This window comes from Amphiura filiformis, unplaced genomic scaffold (genome assembly GCF_039555335.1).
Source record: "Amphiura filiformis unplaced genomic scaffold, Afil_fr2py scaffold_31, whole genome shotgun sequence".
In the NCBI taxonomy this organism is placed as follows: Eukaryota; Metazoa; Echinodermata; class Ophiuroidea; order Amphilepidida; family Amphiuridae; genus Amphiura; species Amphiura filiformis.
In genome coordinates, this window is record NW_027305495.1 from 1,022,512 (window position 1) to 1,045,224 (window position 22,713).

General features: G+C 37.0%; 1 protein-coding gene across 1 annotated transcript in view; it reads right to left on the minus strand.

Annotated features, from left to right (window-relative positions):
- LOC140143876 (muscleblind-like protein 1) overlaps positions 1–11,770 on the minus strand; it is a 485,567-nt gene extending 473,797 nt beyond the window's left edge. Inside the window, exon 1 of the mRNA XM_072165702.1 lies at positions 11,710–11,770. The gene's annotated coding sequence lies outside the window, so the exon portion shown is untranslated. The remainder of the gene's footprint in view (positions 1–11,709) is intronic.
- Positions 11,771–22,713: the final 10,943 nt, after the last annotated feature.

Below are 22,713 nucleotides of genomic sequence, written 5' to 3' on the forward strand. Positions count from 1 at the left end.
TGAGTTGGCTCATTATAGACCATGTTGGCTTACAAGTAAGTCCCGTGTGGACACACACTCCCTTGCAGCCTAGTCTCACTTCCCTGGCATAATTTAATTGCCGGCTTGCTTGTAAGTGGGCTACCGCCTAAACACACCTAATTTGCAGTTGGTGGTGCAATAGGAAAGGTTTTGGGAAGGATATCAGCCTTTGGTAGGGCATTAGGCACAAGTAACCACCAACATCCTAACAACCAAGCCCCAACCCCACCTCATCCCCGCCCCCATCCAGAGTTACAACAGCCATCACAGAAAAAACCTACGATATATGTGGCTCGAGAGCCACAGCGGCTCTAGTTCAACTTGTGCCCTTTTAAGCTAAGGTTCTCACTCTCTAGCAGTGTTCGAAATAAGCACTTATCCTCTTGTCCAAAAATCACTGGGGACAACCATATTGAGCTAAGTACTTATCCCCTGGACAACCACTATTTGGATTCTTTGCACTCAAAAACATGACATATATATTTTGGGGATAACCAAAATGTTTTGAGGACAAGCAAAATTCATGCTGTAGTTGTCCTCGGGACAACCTCCATATTTTCCTTATTTCGGACACTGCTCTCTAGCATTGTAATTTATTATCATCATTTAAAATAAAATGCAAGCTAATATTAGTTTCAATGAATTTTGTCTTTACCAAAAATTAAATACACAAAATGGCACTTTAAAAGAGGCACTTATTAGAGTTATTAGGAGTGGCACTAATTGAGACAAATATAGTTTATCTCATAATTATTATCTATATTCATATCTCATGAAAATTGTATGTGAGCATTTTTTGTATCGTTTTACATAAAATATCAATCATCATTCATCTGTAGGCACAAAACAGTATGACAATTCATGCCGGATACCATTTTACGCATGAATTAATCTACTGGTATAATCTGGTACAGTATCTTGTACAGAAAACAAACATACTTTTATATCTAGGGAATTTATTTTGTGTGTGAATCAGCAGTGTACCATATTTTGCAGAAATTTGATTTCAGAAATCCAGAAATTCATAATTTCTTGTTTTTTAATATATAGAAGATATATACCAGTATTTAAAATTTGTTTGACTCTAAAAAATAAAAAAAACAAAAGATCCAAATACATTATGAATTTCATACAATTATATTCCTGATGCAAAGAAGTTGTATTTTTGGCCCTATTTGTTTGTCTAGGGTACATGCTAACCTGCACTTCATGAATACTGACCCTGGTCCCTGCATATGAACGCATGCATTCACATATTATCATTGATAACAAAATCATTATTTTATTCAGTTGTGAAATAATATTCACTGTACCTCTTGCAGACATAATATCCAAAGTCCAATTTCAACTGTGTTCTTTATCACAAAATCTAAATATTTATAAATTCTTACCATTTTTGCAGCACATAAATTGTTTTTTTAAAAACAGGTTTGGCATAATGTACAGTTTTTGGTTTTTGTTTGTTTTATAACTTCTTAAAACCTGGAACAAATAAATTAAAATTTTTAAACAACAAGAATCATTTCATACTACATATAAATATGGAACACATTTGCATGACATCAGCACTTCACTGAAGACAAACTAAAACTTTGTCTGTGCTCTAAATTACCCGCCGATTTCACTAGGATCCACAACAAGCTCATCCATCAGTGCGCAGTTCTTTAACCCCAATACATTTGCACATTCATTGAATGACCTTTGAAAATTTGGTTACAAAAACTCATACTCTGCAACTTGAGGTCAAATTTTGCACTATGATTGTTTAATTGAGGTTATTGAACAATCATGGACCATCATGGTCCATAGTGTTTGTGACACTCCATAATTTTGGTAAAAATGATGTTGACCAACTTGGACACTCCTTCATCCCAGCAAACACAAAAATATGTTATAAATGTGTTAGAACTGGTTTTGGTCAAACCATTTTTAATAACATTTAAATGTTGGGTTTTAAAGGTCATAAAAACATTTTTCAAATGTTTTATTTGAAAAAATGCTATGTCCGATTTACCTGGATTAGCATAGCAAAATGCTACTCACAATTTGGGAATTGCTACTCAAATCTGAAAGTGAGTAGCATTTTTTGCTACACAAAAAAATATACGAAAATCGATCACTGCTGCATTTGTCTTCAAACTTGCAAGAAGGGAGAAAAAGGACGATAGATTAGATACAGTTATGGCCGGAATTCCCCTGAAAGTAGGAATGTTTTGGCGATGGTAAACGGAATACAAAAATCCACAAAATATGGTGAAAACAAACTGCTACTCACAATTTAGGAATTGCTACTCAAATCTGAAAGTGAGTAGCATTTTTTTTACACAAAAAAAATATACGAAAATCGATCACTTTATGTCACAATGTGTACTACAAAATATTTTTGGCAAACATTTTTGCAAAATGTTTTTACAAAACTTTATATTTTATGTTAGAAATATAGAATGTTTTGTATCAGGTTTATAAAAATTTAAACTGAACTAAATGTAAAACGTATTAAACCCTTTATATATCAAACAGATAAACAGTTACATTTTGCATTTGCTGGGATCATGTCATGGCAAAATGTAGATTTAATTGTGCCATGGTATGCCAACCCAGTACATGCTAATCAATACTCACCATGCTCACATGCATGTAACTAAAAGGGATAAAAAATCCCTTTAAAAAGGGATGGACCGGGACAGTATTGATTCCATGTGAAGTACAGGGTGTCCCCAAAAAAAGAGGCCCCTCATTACGCCCTCTTTTTCTCCTATTTCTGAAAAGTTGATTAAATATATTTTAAGAGGAAATTCAACATTTTCTATAACATTTTATTCTCATGTTTGTTCAAAATCATGGTAGCGAAATTACAGTGCTTTGAATCCTCAAAGGTCTGGAAATAGGCGCTATATAAATCCAAAATTTATTATTAATTATTTATTTATCATTCCCCTTTCCCGCTCAGTATATATTTCCTGTTCACAATTCTTTCCTGAATGTTCTCCCTTTCCCTTGAACAAAAATCATTGCACACCCACACATAGAATAAATATCGATTAGAACCTATACATCAAAATTCTTTTTGGTGTAGGCCTAACATTATTGAATATTCAACTATGGAATTTTTATGAAATTAGGCTAATTAATTAGACTAATTTGATTAATTAGACTAAATCAATACAATCAATTGATATCATAAAATTGCAATTATTCAAGAAATTATTTCCCCACTAAAAGAGCTACTACAATCATTGCCAAAGTAATAATTAAAGTACAATTAATTACTGGTTTACCTTTATCCCAAGTGATCCCTAATTAGCTAAATTCAATTTGAATCTTTTTACCATATATTTGTATACACATGACTGAATTGACAATCATGAGCAACAGTGTCATGGAGTCATTGAGGCTAGTCCCGTTGAAATCCATCCCCCCCTATGGAAGACATGACCTTAATCTCCCACACAAGGGGTACATAGACTTCAAATGGAATCACCCATTCGGGTAACCCCATTTGAAAGTCACACTCCCTGTGTAGGATATTAAAGTCATGTCTTCCACAGGGTGTATGGATTTTAACTGAACAGCTTATCATCATAATTACCCTGCTCTGACCATGAACTTCTGCATTCTTGTCTCTACAATTAACTGAAAAAGGTCAATTTACTAAATTTCCTGAACAGCTGATTTGCAAGATACTGTGGTTACAAGTTGCCATGGCAGGAGTTTCCCTTGGCTTTAAAGTGATCATTTTGTTGATATAATTTAAGGTTAAATTTAATTAATTGTAATTGTTTGAAATTAGTTTAAAAACCAAACTGTCAGTGTTAGGCCTGGAATTAATAATTAACCCAGCAAACATAAAAATGTTTTCTAAAATGGTATTTTATGATATAGGTCTAAATATTTTCCTTTATAGTCAAAATATTTTAATAACATTTAAAATGATATTTCATGTTTAAATGTTTTCACTTTTAGTCAAAAAATTTTAATAAAAATTTAAAAGTCGGGTTATAAAGGTCAGGTAAAATGTTTTTAAACATTTTTCATATGAAAAACTATGTAACACAATCTGGTCCATGGAGGCCAAAGGAGGCATTTTTGCTATTGGGAATATTATAAATATACCTTACCAAACATCTATAGCATACTTGATTTTAAAGTTTTAAAGTTTTGTGATGTCTATTTTAAGTATTTTATTGGGTTTTTTTTCCATATTTTTTGCCTACATATCTCTATTTCAAACTAGTTGCCTTTAGCTTCCATGGACCAGATTGTGTCAAATAATTATAACAACATTTTCATTGTCAAAATGTTATAGTAAAATATTTTAGCATACATTTCTTGTAAAATATTTTGTCAACATCTAAAAAACATGATTATGCTAGAATGTTTTTGCAAGTTTTCAAAAATGTAACCAAGTTTAGGCCTTATAACTAAGCCAAGATTTATGTTTTCTCTCAAACATTTAGGGTTTAGGCCAAAAAAAAAAAGGTTTGTCTCTGGACCTTTTGGCTAAAAGCTATGCTATGCTTTTTTTTTTTTTTTTTTGAAAAACAGGCTATGTCCTATGCGATGTTTTTTGTTTTGTTTTGGGTTTTTTGTAACAAGAACGGCGCCCATAACATGGCATACGCAAACGTAGTTCTTACTCCCGGTTTAACTATTCTAACCGTCACCTCCTAAAACCTAAACCCTAACCCTAACCTATACTAAAAAATATGCTAAATAATTCAAGTTCTGAAAAATTTCGATCACACGACGTGACAATGTAAATGTTGTGAGTAGTGCCAATGAATTGGTGCAAAATTCAGCACCACAAATGTTGATGTGCGCCGCTATTTTGTCCTACATTTAAACATTACCGTAAGTAAGGAGTACAAAAGTTGACATTTATGTGTTGAGGAAACTCCAATATTTACTCGGCATGGTATGAAAATTAGTTAAATGATGATCTTTTCTCTGGTATACCGATATGAAATCGCTTATCGAGCAGCAAAATATCTGCACATGGGGAATTCCCAGTGACGAGTTCTAGATCTACAAGTAGAGTCGATTGTCCCGCTATTTCGTTCGCAGAGCCGTTACTTGCATACTGTTTCAAGAGATCAGTATTCAGAGCGAACATGTCATACAGTTCTTGGAGTATTTATTTTTGACATTTTGTCAGAAATGATCGCCAATTGATTGTGCCGAAAATGTAATTTTTCTTGAAAACTACTATGTTTTATCATTCAAAAAAAAAAAAAAAAAAAAGGCACTAGCGCCAGAGGCCACGCCGCTAAATCTCATTTTAAAAGCTATGCGCGCAGGGTCCTGAGACAAACCTTTTTTTTTTTTGGCCTTACTGGGAATGGCTATATTTTCTGCACAGGTTAATGTGAGCAAGTTGCAGGGCCGTAGCAAGGTCGAAAAATGTGGGGCGGCCATCACAAATATGGGGCGGCCAAATTACAAATCTATGCCCATATTGAAATAAAGATACAAAGAAAAACATAACAAATTTCTCAAAAAGTGGGGCGGCCATGGCATCCCCGGCCGCCCCGCTTGCTACGGCCCTGACAAGTTGGGATACTCATACACAAAATTTAGGGTTAGGGTTAGGATCCACCACCCAACATGTTTCTACTGGGACAGTCACTGTGCAGATCTTACAATCTCCGCTCATTACCCTGCATTCAGCATTAATAGAAAGATAGTTTTTAATGTGAAATGTGTTGTGCTGTGCCGAGGTGTGCACAGAAACCTTCAATCCAAAAATATGCTAAAAATGGGCCGATCTTTTAAATGTTTTGGCATAAAACCAGGGAGCAGGCTAGAGGCCCCAATTCAGCATCAAAGTAGTTACCGGTACATAATTCTCTTGGTTACCGGATCACGCTATAAAAATTTAGGTATGAGGAATGCCTTCGAGTGCTTTTGGGGACTGTTATGATTGTTCATTACTCAAGCGCGTGATCCCGTTAACATAGTAACATTATGTAACGTCGATAATGAATACCTACCCTCTGGACACATACATACTTAAACGTTGTGTGCACATTATTTCTATCCAAAGCAAAAGTCGTCTGGGGCATAGCAAGAGCCTCGGGGGCCCATGGACAAAAGTGTAGGGCCCTTTCAACATCTCCTTGGTCAGCCCTAACCATAACTACTTCATTTTCGCTTTTGCTCTGGGCCCCTGAACCCTCGGGCCCATGGACTTCGTCCATTCTGTCCACCCGCTTGCTACGCCCTGAAAGTAGGCTCCCAGTGTCAAATTTCAAATCTCTGGGTGACCCAGTCAGCCAGTATCATGGAAATGGAGTGGGGGATAAGAGTACCCAGTACATATTTTTTGCTCCAAAAGACCAAACTAAACCAAACATCTAGATCAGGGCACAGTTCTTTAACTCCAATACATTTGTACCGGGGTACATTCATTGAATGACCTTTTACATTAAAATTATGAAATTATGGAAAAGTAAATTTCTATCTTGGAGTAAGATTTGGCTTTTCTTCCCAGGAAATAAACGTTTTGGCCAGCCCTGTTTCCACCCTTGCTATAGTAATTAATACTAGACGGTAGACCCCTAATCAACAATTTATTTTGGGGACCCGTGCTCAGCTTGCTATAACATTGTAGATTGATAAAATGGAAACTGGATTGATGGTGTGCAGTTCGAATCAGCACCTACACAAAGAACAAGGGCTGGCTGTCCCCCCGGCCCCCACTATTTTGTGCAAAATTTTCCAACTCTAACTCTAGAATGGCTAATAGTAATAGAGTTGCATTTCTGTCAATTTTGGATGTGTACACAAAGACCCCTGAGCAGGTCCCCCTTAACCCCAAGCCCCATCAAAAACCAGGGACTGCCTCTACTGCTCTCCTTAAATCTGATAAAGGAGAGTGATTTTTAGCTCTCCTTAGTTGACCATTCTCTCCTTACATTCTATTGTAAATGCTCCCCCAGCTCTCCTTGCAGGCTCCAGTAGAGCTATTAAAAGCTCTTCTGCAAATTCCATAAGACAGTCCCTGAAAAACCTTGATCTGCTCCTCCTGGTAAAGTACTCTTTTAAGTTTAATATTGAAGTAACTTTAAAATTGACAAAACATGACTCACACTATACTAAAATGCAGCAAACCTTTGACGAGCGCGACTACCGTGATGTTGCAAATTCAAGGCGCTAACAACGCGTCGGGCGCACAGTTCATTCATAAATTTCCACTGGCAACAACAGATCGCCTCAGCTGCCAATCAGAGACAAGTGCGTGCAACGCAGTAGACATGGTAGATACGTGATGTATCCTTACAATACGCGCTCGTCAAAGGTTTACTGCATTTTAGTATGATTTGGGACTTTAACAAAATTCAAATAATTTTCGCCTATAATTGAATACGGAATTAAAAAGATTAGTTTGCGTCTGACGTCAGTTGGTTGCTGACCTGTGCAGTACAGCATTTTTGGTCTAGTTCACAGGACGTCATACGCAAACTAGTCTCTAAAATAGTCTTCAATTTATCATAGGCTATATGAAAAGCATGCCTGCAAACATTAATGTCATTTCCCCACTAATTCTTAAAAATTTATATTCTTAATTTGCAAAATACAAAAATTTCCCTCCAATTTCCTGGAACATGGTTCCTGATTACAACTTCATATTGAACAGGTGGAATGGCAAGTGGACATCTATGGACTAAGTAGACTAACCATGACCATCCTGGCTGTATGGTCATGCGTCATGAATTGGGGTACAGGAAAAGGTGGTGGCGTTACATTTTTTCATTTTTTTCAGGACGTTTCATCCCAGATCTCAAGAATGTTGAGGGGTATTGAAATGGTCTCATTTTGTTGCTAATTTATCTGGCTAAAACTGTGGAAAGTAAAAACTTCACACTGTATTTAGGTTTTGAGATATTGCAATTCAAACGATGCAAAAGTCAGGGGTGGTGGTGCCTACGGTTGAGGTACCTACGGTTGAGGCGTGTGTTAAAGTAGGCCTATAGGGAAAATTGATTTTTAGTGTCTCTCAAATTTATTTTTTACTGTATGTAACTTCATAGCCCAGCAAGGTATTAGGATGGATTATGTACCATTGTTTTGGTATTTATTTATGTCTAGTAGGAAATGTGACCAGTTTTATTCCAAGCTGGTTTAATTTGTTGTTAATGTGCTGCATTCTGTGTCATGGGTTCTAGGCTTTTCCTATACGTTACTGTACTACGCATGCATTTATGCTCCAAAATGTTCAGAATGTCATATTTCTTGAAGAAGTTGCCCTACCTTTGTAAACTAAAAGTTAACATTTTTTACTTTTAGAAGGAAATTTGATGAGGAATTCAAATATGCCATTGTTTTTTGTGTACTAGGGCACAAAGGAAAAAAGTTTTGATTGATAATGTCATAAAAATCATAAAAATTATGTATGACTTTTGAACACCCTGTATCTCAGTTAGGCAACATATCTCATCCTTACAAGTTTGCTTTTTTTGAAAGCCTACAATGTTATTAGCACATCTAAAAAGGTTTTAGCAGAACAAGTGTTTATGGGCTATTTCATTATAAATGACACGTTCACAAAAATGGCTTTTATCATATCTGGTTGATATAATTAGGGTGATAATGCAGTGTTATTAACTTAATTCTAAGTATGCCACAAACTACAAGCTACATGAGCATTTTTACAGAATTCTGTCTATTTTTGTATAAAAAAATTGCCAAAAGGTACATTTTTAACCCAATTTTGGAGTCCCATTTCATTTTGCCCATGTATTCTGAATTAATTCTTTGAAAAATTAGGTACATTCTATGGCAATGTGCTTGTTGCAATGAAAATATGATATGTGTGGAACATCATGCAAGTTGAATGGTGAAAATTGGTGCAAAAATGTTAAAATTCCGTAGATTCTTGCAAAATTGGCATTTTGTGTTAAATAAAAAAATGAGTGTCCTCTCCAATTCATGCCTCCATTTTTGTTAACATTAAAGAGGAAATATAAACCCTTACCCTACCTGTATAATCTGTGTTATATTACCAATTGATGGGACAGGGCACTGATTGAGGAATTCATTTATTTTACATACAGTAGACCACTTGTTCTTGATACCACAGTTCCGTGTTAAAATTTGTCCTCTCCAGAACTGAAGTTAATTACTAATTGTTGAAATAAGAAGGATTATATCATAGAATGTGAAATTTGTAGAGGAAGAGTGGTCTTCCTTCTACCAAGGTGGCACATGATTTGGTATTTGTTGCATTTTTGCAAGCCTGTATCCACGATTCTGTTTGCAATTTAACAAATGTCCTCTCCAGCACAATTATGTCATTTCCATGAATTGGTAAACAAACTAAAAATAAAAATTTCAAAGAGCCAAACCCACAAGAAATTTTTGCATTTTATTGCAAATTATGCTTACAAACCACTTTAGTGTTCAAATTATTGTCCAGTTGTTGAGAACACATATGATATTATTCTGCATTGAACTTCGGTTAGCTAAAATTGCAATATTCCTAATTTAACCAGAATATTAACCCTGTTTGTAGTGGATTTTAAATGTTGGGGATCTTTTATGCAATAATATTGATGCAATAATATTGATGCAGCTATTTCTAAAGTTAAAGTATGCTTTATTATGTGTTAAAAATGTGTCCTATCCAGAACAAATGACACAGGAGGGTCTTTTATTTTAGGTTTTCCATGACTAGTACAACAGATTGACGCAGAATACTCACTTATGCATCAGTGTAGCTATTGGGCAGGACAAAATGACTATTTCATGAATTTTTCATGTGAAGATAAAGTTTATCCTTAAAATATGTAGTAATTTTGCACCATTTATCTGGATTAGTATCAATTTACTAATTGTTTTATATTGAAACTGGCATATTTAAGACACTGAAGTGTAAAGGAACATACAACAATTATTACAGACTAAATATGAATAAGTATGAACCCAATGTTGGTTACATATATACTCTTTCAAAGTTGTGTATTAAATTGTTTAAAAAATGTCCCTCCAGACGGCAGCTATGTTTTTTTACACAGCAAAAATTCAATTTAATTTTTTTAATGGTTCCTGAGGGTTTGACGCTCTAATATTTTGAGAATTATTGACACACCATCTGAACTTTGAAATGATAATGAATTTGCATGAAATAAATGAGTTTGAATTTTGACCCCTTTTGGGACTCAATGTTGTCATTTATAATGAAATAGCCCTTATGTTAGTAAGTAAGAGAGAAACAAAATTTTATACTTTTTGAACCAAAATATAACTCTCCCACCCTATATGATATTTGTGGCACCCTGTATATATCAACTTAAAAGATGCAAAATTGTGTTCCTTACACTTTCAGCTTTTATATGATGATATAAAAATTGTAGGTTTCTGACAAACACAAGATGAATTACAATCATTTTTGTGTGAAAGCGTGATTATTTTTCTCATTTTGAGCATGTAACGCGTTTGGCCCCCAATTCATGACGCACGACCGTATCTAGGTACCAGGGTTAGCGGTGACCTGCCGAGGCCAGGGGTCCTAATTGGCAATTAAAGGGGTCCAGGCATCTAATTCTACACAGACGCACAAAATTAAGGGGTCCAAATCACGGGGACCTGCCAAATCAAGGAGTCCTGGACCCCAAGACCCCTTAAAACGCTACCCCTGCTAGGTACAATGCCAAAGATATCCAGGTACAATGTCAATACAACAGACATGACAGCTAGAGCCTACAACACTTGTCTATAAAACATCAGCCCAAGCTCCAGGACAGGATGTAAAAACTGTATTATATTATAACATCAAATAAATGAATAAAGAGTTTTGGGTATAACTTAAGTTACCCATTCATCATGTTCATTAGAGACAAACCATATAAGTTCTGATCAGCATAATGTAGGGCCTACAAAGGCAAAGCAAAGGGTGTGGCCAACCTTTCATGCTTTTGGCTCTGTGGCGCCTAAGGCCATGCCACATAGCAAAGTTTAAAAAAATTCACCATTGAATTATTATAGACCAAAACTGATGAGTACTATTACTAATGTTTTGTAAATTCATGTGTAAAATGTTTGTTCGTTTTTTTAGAAAATGCTTTGCATGTTCATGGGGATAGCAATGATAGACATGGGTGATTGTCGAGGACCAAATGTGGTCCGCGGGTTGGCACCCTAGGCCTACAGTAACATAGGCCTATGTCAGGCTGTATGTGGCAATGGCAGTCTGTACATGCACAACAACAAGATAATGAAATTTGTAAAGTATTGTACAGTACTGCCATCAGATACAAATTCCAACTCATGCAGTGCAGGCAGTGACACTCAGTCATTTTCAGTTATAAAATATGGAATCCTTTTTGGTCATGCATGCATGTTGGCATGAAAGTTCAATTCGTTCCAAATGATAATGACCCTACAGTACTCCCAAACCAAGTGGTATTTTGTGCTGATACAAAATACATGCACGTCCCAGTGAATTCACTGTACCTCGCTGTCTGTCAGTGGTTAAAAATAGCACTGTAATTGGGTCTAGGTCGCACTCCTAAGGTCAAATTCAAGTGCAAATTTCCCATATTTATGATTTTAATCATGCAATGTCATGGAATTTACATCGTCAAAAACGGCAGTAGTTTCACCTGATTTACTCCGAAATTACATCCGAAGTGTGCCGAAGTAATGATACTTATGTTAAGAGTACTCAAATTGATAGATTAATTCACTTACCAATGATGTAATCCGTGTAAATAATGGCTTTTTAGCGATAGCTCTATGCGTTAGCAGCGGGTACCAGAGAAAATAAAGGTAGAGAAGCGACACTCTCTGCAAACTGCCTATACCGTGCTATACCGCAGCTGAAGACATCTAATACAGCAGAGTGAGCAGACAGTACATGTACAATGTGATTCTCTCATTTATAATTAGGATTACGTCATTGCCAGAGCTTTGTTTTGTGAGCGGTACAAAGCGTATAAGTCCGCCCACCGCTGTCAATCATTCTAATGAACAAATAAACAAGCTCTGGCAATGACGTAATCCTAATTATAAATGAGAAAATCACATTGTACATGTACTGTCTGCTGTACCATATGTCTTCCAACAAGTGCCGGAGTGTCGCGGGCCTGCGGGTACACAAACAGTGTTTATCATAGATCGATTGCTGCCGCCGCGATATGTCCTCGACTGTGACCTGAAATAAGGTCATCTTTCAGGTCAACATGCGTCTAGCGCTCATACTTGCCTGACGGCAGCGGGCGTGATGCTGAAATTAATAATGAACTTGAGCTGAATGCAGTGTCAGAACAGCTTGCTGGAACGGGGTTTTCGTTTTGTTCCAGGATTTATTTATTTCCGAGACACTTGCAGGGCCTTATCAAGTTGTATGTTGGTCTTTAATTCCTTGTTGGACACTTGATTGCTTGACCCCTTCCTGTGCACCTATACAAAAACACACTGGAGTGGAGGCCCTAGGCCTATGTCACCCAAAGAGTCTCACCAAAAGACTTATCCGTCATCTTGGACATGTCCCGGGTAGGCCTACATGTCACCAACTTCCTCAAAAAGACATAGGGCTACTTTTGTATAGGCCTACTACTGTCCCTCAAAGATCCTCGAGGAAAGACCGTGCTTCACTTAGGATCTGTCACCCGAAGACCCTCAGCCAAAGATCTACTTTACTCAACCAAAGATTTATTTCATTTTGAACTAGTCACCCAAAGACGCTCATCGAAAAGTTCACATGATTTCGGATCTGTGACAGACAGATCATCTGTCTCATAAAGACCCTCACCCAAAGGCTTATACTTCACTTTGGATCTGTCACCCGAAAACCCTCACCCGAACACATCTTTCACTTTTGTATGTCACCCAAAGAATTACTTTACTTTCGACCTGTCACCCATGCCCCTCACCAAAAGACTTATCCTTTGGATTTGTCACCCAAAGACCCTCACCCATCACTGTAGGCTATAAATAGTGTTTAGAAGTGGTGACAAGAATGTGTTTAGAAACGTTATGTTTAGAATATGGATGTTTAGAAATTAAACACCATCACTGACCAATGTTGAGAAATTTGACACAATGATGTTAAGCTTCTGAACATGTTTGCAAAGTGATTGCAAAATTGTTTTTAGAAAAGTGTTTAATCGCTAAAACACTGTTTTTGCAGTGCAAAGAAAGGGTTTATCACCCAAAGACCCTCACCCAAAGACTTCTCCGTCATGATGCCTATTTCATTTTGGACCTGTCACCCAAAGACTTACTTCACTTTGGATCTGTCACCCAAATATCCTCACCCAAAGACGTCTCCGTTATCTTGGATTGTCACCCTAAGACCCTCACCGAACGACTTAAATCACTTTGGATCTGTCTCCCCGCCATGCCGACACTCGCCCAAATGTAGCTTGTTTTAATGTTACGTAACTGTGTTGCTGCTATCAGCAGTAGGCCCTAGATGACTTTCTTAAATGTTACATTAAATCCTACCAACATTCAGCAACCTCAGGACGTGGGGAAAAAGGGTCCAAACTGGATGTAAGTTATGCGGCAATCATGAGATCTTGCTTCACGCTCTGAACAACTGCCCCTTGTCACTAAATCAAGGTAGATACACCTGGCGCCATAACTCCATCCTCAAACACACCCTTAAGGCCTTAAAGCGTTAACCGACCATGAAAATAACAATATCCTCATCTTCAGCGACATTTCGGGGGTATACCCTACTAGTTAATGTCATTGTTTCTAAACTCAAGCCTGACATTGTCATCCAAAATAAGCAGGACAATTCCATCCATCTTGTTGATATCAAAAGCCCATGAGCGAAAACAAACGAAGTACCTTGACCTTGTGTCCGACATTTCAGATAATGGGTTTACTTGTGATTTGACATGTTTTGAAGTCGGATCACGTGGTCTCATTACCCAGGAAAATGTTGGACGCATTGTCGAGATATTTTCTTTTGTAGGCAGAGCCAAACCGTCCAAGAAATTCATGAAAGAACTCAGCAAAATGGCCCTCCTGTCTAGTTACACGATCTGGAATGCTAGGCAGGAGCCGGCCTGGGGCTCCGAAGATCAGCCCCACATCAGTTTGTGATCGCACCCGCCGCCCTGCCATTTTGTTGGGTTCTTTCAGTCCTGCTTGGTATTCCTGGTGTGTTCTGCTTGTTGGTATATTCTTGTGTATTTTTGCTAATGTATAATATGTCACCCTGCACTAATTTGGGCATCTTGTCCAGATTTTGTCCTGGGTTTTTGTTCCTCCTTGTATTCTTGCATTGCTTATATTTTGTATTTTGCATTCCTGAATAAAGGTTGATATAACAACATTAGCAGTAGATAGCCTATTTGAATGTTACACGCATTGCTATCAGCAGTAGATAGCTTGTTTGAATGTTACACACATTGCTATCAGCAGTAGATAGCTTGTTTGAATGTTACACGCATTGCTATCAGCAGTAGATAGCTTGTTTGAATGTTACACGTATTGCTATCAGCTGTAGATAGCTTGTTTGAATGTTACACACATTGCTATCAGCAGTAGATAGCTTGTTTGAATGTTACACACATTGCTATCAGCAGTAGATAGCTTGTTTGAATGTTACACGCGCGTTGTGTTCTGAATAAAGGTTGATATAACAACATCAGCAGTAGATAGCCTATTTGAATGTTACACGCATTGCTATCAGCAGTAGATAGCTTGTTTACACAAGCTATTGCACACATTGCTATCAGCAGTAGATAGCTTGTTTGAATGTTACACGCATTGCTATCAGCAGTAGATAGCTTGTTTGAATGTTACACGTATTGCTATCAGCTGTAGATAGCTTGTTTGAATGTTACACGCATTGCTATCAGCAGTAGATAGCTTGTTTGAATGTTACACACATTGCTATCAGCAGTAGATAGCTTGTTTGAATGTTACACGCGTTGATATCAGCAGTAGATAGCTTGTGTGAATGTTACAAGCATTGCTATCAGCAGTAGATAGTTTGTTTGAATGTTACACACATTGCTATCAGCAGTAGATAGCTTGTTTGAATGTTACACACATTGCTATCAGCGGTGGATAGCTTGTTTGAATGTTACACACATTGCTATCAGCAGTAGATAGCTTGTTTGAATGTTACACACATTGCTATCAGCAGTAGATAGCTTGTTTGAATGTTACACGCGTTGATATCAACAGTAGTTAGCTTGTGTGAATGTTACACGCATTGCTATTAGCAGTAGATAGCTTGTTTGAATGTTACACACATTGCTATCAGCAGTAGATAGCTTGTTTGAATGTTACACACATTGCTATCAGCAGTATATAGCTTGTTTGAATGTTACATATACACACATTGCTATCAGCAGTAGATAGCTTGTTTGAATGTTACACGCGTTGAAATCAGCAGTAGATAGCTTGTTTGAATGTTACACGCATTGCTATCAGCAGTATATAGCTTGTTTGATATTTACACGCATTGCTATCAGCAGTAGATAGCTTGTGTGAATGTTACATACATTGCTATCAGCAGTAGATAGCTTGTTTGAATGTTACACGCATTGCTATCAGCAGTAGATAGCTTGTTTGAATGTTACACGCATTGCTATCAGCAGTAGATAGCTCGTTTTAATGTTACACGCATTGCTATCAGCAGTAGATATCTTGTTTGGATGTTACATGCATTGCTATCAGCAGTAGATAGCTTGTTCGAATGTTACACGCATTGCTATCAGCAGTAGATAGCTTGTTTAAATCTAACACACATTGCTATCAGCATTAGATAGCTTGTTCGAATGTTACACGCACTGCTATCAGTAGTATATATTTTGTTTGAATGTTACACGCATTGCTATCAGCAGTATAGTTTGTTTGAATGTTACACGCATTGCGACCAGCAGAAGATAGCTTGTTTGAATGTTACACGCATCGCTATCAGCAGTAGATAGCTTGTTTGAATGTTACACACATTGCTATCAGCAGTAGATAGCTTGTTTGAATGTTACACGCGTTGATATCAGCAGTAGATAGCTTGTGTGAATGTTACACGCATTGCTATCAGCAGTAGATAGTTTGTTTGAATGTTACACACATTGCTATCAGCAGTAGATAGCTTGTTTGAATGTTACACACATTGCTATCAGCGGTGGATAGCTTGTTTGAATGTTACACACATTGCTATCAGCAGTAGATAGCTTGTTTGAATGTTACACACATTGCTATCAGCAGTAGATAGCTTGTTTGAATGTTACACGCGTTGATATCAACAGTAGTTAGCTTGTGTGAATGTTACACGCATTGCTATTAGCAGTAGATAGCTTGTTTGAATGTTACACACATTGCTATCAGCAGTAGATAGCTTCCCAGCAAACACAAAAACGTTTTAAAAACGTTTTAAATAAGTTATATTTTGACTTTTGGTTTAAGTAAAAACGTTTTAATAACATTAAAATGTCGGGTTGTATAAAGGTCATGATAACGTTTTAAAACGGTTTGTATGAAAACACACTACAACAATATTTTTTAAATGTTTTCAAAAATGTTTTTGTAAGCTATTTTTAAAAACATTTTTTACCAAATATTTTGTCAATACTTAAATAACATTATGTTAAAATGTTCGAACCCAGTAAACACAGAAATGTTTTTAAAATGTTTCATTCAAAACCTTTTAATAATATTTAAATGTCGGGTTATATAAAGGTCATGAAAACGTTTTTAAAACGTTATTGCAAATATTTTGGGCAAACATTTTTCGCAAAATATTTTTTCAACCCCAAAAAACATTCTGTTTAGAATGTTTTGTATCAAGTTTTCAAGAATGTTTTTGGAATGTTATTAAAACGATTTTATACCATTTATATAACCCGACATTTAAACGTTTTCTATAAAACATTTTTGTTTGCTGAGCAGTAGATTATCAAAAATGTTTTTTAAGGTTATGAAAACGTTTTATACTCTTAATATACCCTTTATATAACCCGACATTTAAACGTTTTCTGACAACCTTTTATCACATTTTGCGAATGATGTCGAAAACGTTTTGTGTTTGCTGGGTTGTTTGAATGTTACACCTATTGCTATCAGCTGTAGATAGCTTGTTTGAATGTAATACACATTGCAATCAGCAGTAGATAGCTTGTTTGAATGTTACACGCATTGCTATCAGCAGTAGATAGCTTGTTTGAATGTTACATGTATTGCTATCATCAGTAGATAGCTTGTTTGATTCTAATACACATTGCTATCAGCAGTAGATAGCTTGTTTGAATGTTACACATTGCTATCAGCAGTAGATAGCTTGTTTGAATGTTACATGTATTGCTATCATCAGTAGATAGCTTGTTTGATTGTAATACACATTGCTATCAGCAGTAGATAGCTTGTTTGAATATCACACATTGATATCATCAGTAGATATAGCTTGCTTGAATGTTACACGCATTGCTATCAGCAGTCGATAGCTTGTTTGAATGTACCACGCATTGCTATCAGCAGTAGATAGCTTCTTTGAATGTTACACGCATTGCTATCAGCAGTAGATAGCTTGTTTGAATGCTACACGCATTGTTATCAGCAGTAGATGGCTTGTTTGAATGTTACACGCATTGCTATCAGCAGTAGATAGCTTGTTTGAATGTAACATGTATTGCTATCAGCAGTAGATAGCTTGTTTGAATGTACCACGCATTGCTGTGAGCAGTAGATAGCTTGTTTGAATGTTACACGCATTGCTATCAGCAGTAGATAGCTTGTTTGAATGTAACACGTATTGCTATCAGCAGTAGATGGCTTGTTTGAATGTTACACGCATTGCTATCAGCAATAGATAGCTTGTTTGAATGATACACTAATTGCTATCAGCAGTAGATAGCTTGTTTGAATGTACTACGCATTGCTGTCAGCAGTAGATAGCTTGTTTGAATGTTACACCTATTGCTATCAGCAGTAGATAGCTTATTTGAATGTAATACATATTGCTATCAGCAGTAGATAGCTTGTTTGAATGTTACACGCATTGCTATGAGCAGTAGATAGCTTGTTTGAATGATACACTAATTGCTATCAGCAGTAGATAGCTTGTTTGAATGTAACACGCATTGCTATCAGCAGTAGATAGCTTGTTTGAATGTTACACGCGTTGAAATCAGCAGTAGATAGCTTGTTTGAATGTTACACACATTGCTATCAGCAGTAGATAGCTTGTTTGAATGTTACACACATTGCTATCAGCAGTAGATAGCTTGTTTGAATGTTACACGCGTTGATATCAACAGTAGTTAGCTTGTGTGAATGTTACACGCATTGCTATTAGCAGTAGATAGCTTGTTTGAATGTTACACACATTGCTATCAGCAGTAGATAGCTTGTTTGAATGTTACACCTATTGCTATCAGCTGTAGATAGCTTGTTTGAATGTAATACACATTGCTATCAGCAGTAGATAGCTTGTTTGAATGTTACACGCATTGCTATCAGCAGTAGATAGCTTGTTTGAATGTTACATGTATTGCTATCATCAGTAGATAGCTTGTTTGATTGTAATACACATTGCTATCAGCAGTAGATAGCTTGTTTGAATGTTACACACATTGCTATCAGCAGTAGATAGCTTGTTTGAATGTTACATGTATTGCTATCATCAGTAGATAGCTTGTTTGATTGTAATACACATTGCTATCAGCAGTAGATAGCTTGTTTGAATATCACACACATTGATATCATCAGTAGATATAGCTTGCTTGAATGTTACACGCATTGCTATCAGCAGTCGATAGCTTGTTTGAATGTACCACGCATTGCTATCAGCAGTAGATAGCTTGTTTGAATGTACCACGCATTGCTATCAGCAGTAGATAGCTTGTTTGAATGTTACACGCATTGCTATCAGCAGTAGATAGCTTGTTTGAATGTAACACGTATTGCTATCAGCAGTAGATACCTTGTTTGAATGTAACACGCATTGCTATCAGCAGTAGATAGCTTGTTTGAATGTTACACGCATTGCTATCAGCAGTAGATAGCTTGTTTGAATGTTACACACATTGCTATCAGCAGTAGATAGCTTTTTTGAATGTTACACACATTGTTATCAGCAGTAGATAGCTTGTTCGAATGTTACACGCATTGCTACCAGCAGAATATAGCTTGTTTGAATGTTACACGCACTGCTATCAGCAGTAGATAGCTTGTTTGAATGTTACACGCATTGCTATCAGCAGTAGATAGCTTGTTTGAATGTTACACGCATTACTATCATCAGTAGATACCTTGTTTGAATGTTACACGCATTGCTATCAGCAGTAGATAGCTTGTTTGAATATTACATGCATTGCTATCATCAGTAGATAGATTGTTTGAATGTTACACGCATTGCTATCAGCAGTAGATAGCTTGTTTGAATGTTATACGAATTGCTATCAGCAGTAGATAGCTTGTTTGAAGTACACACATTGCTATTAGCAGTAGATAGCTTGTTTGAATGTTACACACATTGCTATCAGCAGTAGATAGCTTGTTTGAATGTTACACGTATTGCTATCATCAGTAGATAGCTTGTTTTAATGTTACACACATTGCTATCAGCAGTAGATAGCTTGTTTGAATGTTACACGTATTGCTATCATCAGTAGATAGCTTGTTTCAATGTTACACGCATTGCTATCAGCAGTAGATAGCTTGTTTGAATGTTACACGTATTGCTATCAGCAGTAGATGGCTTGTTTGAATGTTACATGCATTGCTATCAGCAGTAGATAGCTTGTTTGAAGTACACACATTGCTATCAGCAGTAGATAGCTTGTTTGAAGTACACACATTGCTATCAGCAGTAGATATCTTGTTTGAATGTTACACGCATTGCTATCAGCAGTAGATAGCTTGTTTGAATGTTACACGTATTGCTATCATCAGTAGATAGCTTGTTTCAATGTTACACGCATTGCTATCAGCAGTAGATAGCTTGTTTGAATGTTACACGAATTGCTGTCAGCAGTAGATGGCTTGTTTGAATGTTACACGCATTGCTCTCAGCAGTAGATAGCTTGTTTGAATGTATTACGCATTGCTATCAGCAGTAGATAGCTTGTTTGTAGTACACACATTGCTATCATCAGTAGATAGCTTGTTTCAATGTTACACGCATTGCTATCAGCAGTAGATGGCTTGTTTGAATGTTACACGCATTGCTATGAGCAGTAGATAGCTTGTTTGAATGATGCACTAATTGCTATGAGCAGTAGATAGCTTGTTTGAATGTAACACGCATTGCTATCAGCAGTAGATAGCTTGTTTGGATGTTACACGCGTTGAAATCAGCAGTAGATAGCTTGTTTGAATGTTACACACATTGCTATCAGCAGTAGATAGCTTGTTTGAATGTTACACACATTGCTATCAGCAGTAGATAGCTTGTTTGAATGTTACACGCGTTGATATCAACAGTAGTTAGCTTGTGTGAATGTTACACGCATTGCTATTAGCAGTAGATAGCTTGTTTGAATGTTACACACATTGCTATCAGCAGTAGATAGCTTGTTTGAATGTTACACCTATTGCTATCAGCAGTAGATAGCTTGTTTGAATGTAATACACATTGCTATCAGCAGTAGATAGCTTGTTTGAATGTTACACGCATTGCTATCAGCAGTAGATAGCTTGTTTGAATGTAATCCACATTGCTATCAGCAGTAGATAGCTTGTTTGAATGTTACACGCGTTGCTATTAGCAGTAGATAGCTTGTTTGAATGTTACACATATTGCCATCAGCAGTAGATAGCTTGTTTGAATGTTACACCTATTGCTATCAGCAGTAGATAGCTTATTTGAATGTAATACATATTGCTATCAGCAGTAGATAGCTTGTTTGAATGTTACACGCATTGCTATGAGCAGTAGATAGCTTGTTTGAATGATACACTAATTGCTATCAGCAGTAGATAGCTTGTTTGAATGTAACACGCATTGCTATCAGCAGTAGATAGCTTGTTTGAATGTTACACGCGTTGAAATCAGCAGTAGATAGCTTGTTTGAATGTTACACACATTGCTATCAGCAGTAGATAGCTTGTTTGAATGTTACACACATTGCTATCAGCAGTAGATAGCTTAATAATAATAATAATGGAGCGTATTTATAACGCGCAAATATCATCAAAAAGATCTCAGGGCGCGAAAACAAAAAAGAACCAAAGGACACACAGTGAAACACAAAAAACCTTAGGAATCAGGGAAAGCATGTTGGAAAAAATGAGTTTTTAGACTACATTTGAATTGAGCAAGAGAAGTGATATTGCGGATGTTGTTGGGAAGGGAATTCCAAGCTACAGGGGCAGCATAACGAAAGGAACGCATACCGGCAGATGATAAATTAACACGCGGGGTCCTGAGTAGCTTTTCAGATGATGAACGGAGGGAGCGTTGAGGAACATAAGTACAGAGAACCGCGGAGAGGTAAGACGGAAGGGTACCCTCAAAGTGCCGGTATGCAAACACACATAATTTAAACTGAATCCGGAATTTTATGGGTAGCCAATGAAGCTCATAAAGTATGGGGGTGATGTGATCATATTTACGTTTTTTAACAATGAGCCGGGCGGCAGAGTTTTGGATCCTCTGGAGGCGGAGAATTTGATCAGAAGTGATACCAGCCAAAGTGGAATTACAGAAATCAAGGCGAGACGTGATAAGAGAGTTAACAAGACACGACGTCGCTTTCTCAGACAAATATGGACGGATTGTGCTAAGTTGTCTTAAAGATAAATAAAGAGAGCGACATATATCACTTATATGGTCAGACATGGACAGCGTTTGGTCCAGCCGAACACCGAGGTATTTAACAGATTGTTGGAAAGATATGTCAGAATTCAAAATCTGGATGGTATCATCTTCTTCTCTGTCAACTTGTTTTATGCGAGAGGACGTACCAACAGTTAAGATCTCAGTCTTGTCGGTGTTTAACAATAGTTTGTTGCTATTCATCCAACTCAAGATGGAACTGATACAGTTTTGAATGGAACTTATGGTGAGCTCAAAGTTTATTGGGGTGTCAGATTGCGAGACTTCCGTATCGTCGGCGTACTTGTGGAAATTACATTTGTTCATTATAATGATGTCGGATAAAGGTTGAGAATAAAGAGTGAATAAAACCGGCCCAAGTACGGAACCTTGAGGGACTCCGTACTGTAATGGAAATGGGTCCGAAACCACTCCATTAATATTAACAGATTGAAACCTCTCAGTCACGTATGAAGTGAACCACTCAAGTACAACTCCTTGGACACCGAAAGTGGTCGCCAGCCGCTCAATGAGAATGGAATGGTCAAGCGTATCGAACGCGGCGCTGAGGTCAAGGAGAGCCACAAGAGAAACTTTTTTCACATCGGTGTTGTTAAGAAGGCCGTCCAAGACACTCAGCACCGCGGTCTCTACGCTATGGCCTTTTCTATACGCGGATTGGTGAACTTCAATAAGATCATTGTCAAAGAGGTGTTTTTGGAGCTGTTTAAGGACGACCTTTTCAAGAACTTTAGAAATAAAAGGTAAGTTAGAAACTGGCCGAAAGTTCTTAAGACAGTTATTATCAAGACCGGACTTTTTAAGGATGGGTACAACAATAGCACGCTTAAACTGAATAGGAACAATACCACTCATAAGGGACTTATTGATAGTATAAGTAATCAAAGGAACAAGATCAACAAAGCACTGTTTCACAAGATACGTTGGAAGTGGGTCTAATAAGCAACCCT